At 34.1% G+C, this 3,043-nt stretch overlaps 1 non-coding gene across 1 annotated transcript; it reads right to left on the reverse strand.

Moving 5' to 3' along the window:
• Positions 1–791: 791 nt before the first annotated feature.
• LOC128294345 (small nucleolar RNA R71) lies at positions 792–898 on the reverse strand. Its single transcript, XR_008284657.1, has one exon. It is a non-coding gene; the product is annotated as a small nucleolar RNA R71 (small nucleolar RNA).
• Between the last annotated feature and the right edge of the window lie 2,145 nt (positions 899–3,043).

Here is a 3,043-nt window from a genome sequence, read left to right on the forward strand (position 1 = left end):
AATTGTATTTCATAAATATTTTCTTTGCACAGTCCCCTTGGGTACGATAACTCGACATTTACTTGTTGTGATTGTGTACACTTGCACCTTTCCATCGTTGCAAATTTTTGGCGCCGTTGCTGGGGATTGTTTTTAAAGTCATTATTTGTGAATTTGTTAATTTTTCATTTTGGTTTATTTTTCTGTTCAATTTTAACTTAATTAATTTTTCTGTAATTGTTTCAGGTGTTTATGAGTATTGATCGAATTATTGATTTATTCCCCGTAGATCCTAAAATTGAAAGAACTTTTCGACAATGAAGAATACAAGCAAGTCAGAGAAGGATCGAAGAGATGAACTTCGAAAACCAGAATCAAGAAAACGTAGCAACCCCTGCTCAAAATCCTATCCTTATTGCTAATGATAGGGATAGAGCTCTAAGACAGTATGTTGTGCCATTGTTTCATGATCTTATTCCGGGTATTAGGAGACCCGAGATTGATGCACAACAATTCAAGCTGAAGCCAGTCATGTTCCAAATACTTTAGACAGTGGGCCAATTTAGTGGAATGCCTACCGAAGATTCTAACCTTCACTTTAGACTGTTTATGAAGGTGAGCGATTCTTTCAAGCTAGCTAGAGTATTAAAATATGCACTACAATTAATGTTGTTCCCATATTTGCTAAAAGACAGAGCTCGAGCTTGGTTGAACTCATTGCCACCACATTCTATTACCACATGGCAAGAGTTAGTAGAATGGAGTTAGTAGAATGATTCTTTATGAAGTACTTCCCACCTAGCAAGAATGCTAAGTTGTGGAATGAAATTACTACCTTCCAGCAAATGGATGACAGGTACTTGTATGAGGCATGGGAAAGGTACAAAGAATTATTAAAGAAGTGCCCTCATCATGGAATTCCGTATTGCATCCAACTTGGGACATTCTATAATGGTTTCAATGTTCACATGAGAATGGTAGTAGACACTTCTACTAATGGAGCTTTCCTTTCTAAGTATTATAATGAGGCTTATGAAATCATTAAGAGGATTGCTAGTACCAATTATCAATGGCCAACCAATCGAGTAGCATTAGGAAGACAAGTTGCTGGAGTACATGAAGTGGATCCTGTCACTTCTCTTGCATCTCAAGTGTAACAGCCCGTTTTTGGGTCAAATCAGAATAGTGGTTTCGAGACCATGAATTCAAAGTAGAAATGTTAATTTTATTATTTCTTTAAGGTCTACGGTATGAATGAATGATTGTGTGAAAATTTAGTTAAGAAATTTTATCGATAGGGTGTCCAATTTGACTAATAGGACTAAATTACAATATGTGCAAAATATGTGTTCTAGAAGCTAGACATGTCTAATTGCTATGAAACTTTAAATTGGAGGTCCTTAAATGGTAATTAGGCCTTTATATTTTAAGTTGGACAAAAATGGACATGGTTAGTTAAAATTTCAAAGTTTTAAGTAAAGGGCATTTTGGTCATTTGGCTAATAAAGACAAAATTTAACAAATAAAAGATTTTTATCTTTCTAATTTCACTCCCTTGTGCTGAATTTGAAGAGTCTCCATAGCTAGGCTTTGCCAAGCTTTCAAGCTCGATTGTCAGTCCGTTCTTGCCCCTTTTTAATGATTTTTATGTTTTTGAAGTTGTCTCAACCTAATCTAACTATTTCAAGGACTAATTTGAAAGAAAATCAAAGTTTAAAAAATTACCCATGTTGAATATTTGTGTATTTTGATGTCTAATTGTAGAAAATGTATGTTTGATGTTAGGTAAACAATATTTACCAAGAGATTTTTGATGAAAATGTCAAAAAGGGATCTATTTGTAAAAGATGTAAAATATGTGTAAAAATGTGAATAAATGAAAAATGTGGGCTGTTATGAGCAAGAAACAAGTTCGGATAGGCTTGGGTGTGATGAAATTGAATGAAAATCATTTTACGAGCCTAGGGACTAAAATGTAAAAAGTTAAGAAGTTAGGGGCAAAAATAAAATTTTTGCCATAAGGTTTTTTTGGGATTAAATTGAATAATGAGATGATTGAATAAGTTAAATATGGTATTATAGATCAAGAAAGAAGAGGTTCTGACCTAGACCAGGGAAAGAATAAAGTTGTGGACTAAATCGACCAATTATCCATTTTGTACTGAGGTAAGTTCGTATGTTAAAAATAAGATTTAGAATAATTTTATTTAAATGATTTAATATTGCATGAATTGTATGTTTGATTTTGAGAATGAGTATAATCCTACGAATGAGTTCGATGACGAATCAACAAGTATAAATCCCGTTTGAACGTTAAGAATAGGGTAGGATACAAGTGACATGTCACTAGGGTCATTATGGTTATGTGATTATGTGATCCAGGTGCTGGTTTTGTACGTCCTACCGGTGGCTGAGTATACCGACATATGTTGCGAATACTTGACAGCTTGTTTGAGTAGCACCGTGTAGCTACGTCTTGACTGACAGTTTGTGTGAGTAGGCCCGTTGATAGCTCGAGAGTGAGCGATTATGTGATATGAGACTTAGGTAGCCTTGGCTACATATGTGGCACTTAGTGTGCAAATTTTCCCGACTATCCAACATTATTATTCTGAGTAGTTCACAGGTATGTCAAAGATGAGAATATGTGTAAATTCAATTCGAGATGGCTTAAGTATGTACATAAAGCTTATGCTTCTTAAATGTGTGAAATGAGGAATATGAGGTAAGTTTTGTGATGGAATAGATTATGATCATGAAACTATGGTGTGTTTACATTTAATTATGTTATATTATTTGAATGTTATGTGCATGGTAAGGTTGCTTATTTCTTGCATACAAGCTTACTAAGCTATATAGCTTATTCCGTTTATTTTCCATGTTTTTATAGTGTCACCAAGCTAACTCGAAATCGGAGATCGTCAAAGATTCGGATCACACTATCAAACTCTCATTTTGGGTATTAATGGTCTTAGCATTTTGAATATATGGCATGTATAATGACTTGGTCTTTTGTTATATGTGTCATTTGATTTGGCCTAATGTATTGGCTTGCATTTGTTTA

The sequence above is a fragment of the Gossypium arboreum genome, chromosome 6 (assembly GCF_025698485.1).
Source record: "Gossypium arboreum isolate Shixiya-1 chromosome 6, ASM2569848v2, whole genome shotgun sequence".
Lineage (NCBI taxonomy): Eukaryota > Viridiplantae > Streptophyta > Magnoliopsida > Malvales > Malvaceae > Gossypium > Gossypium arboreum.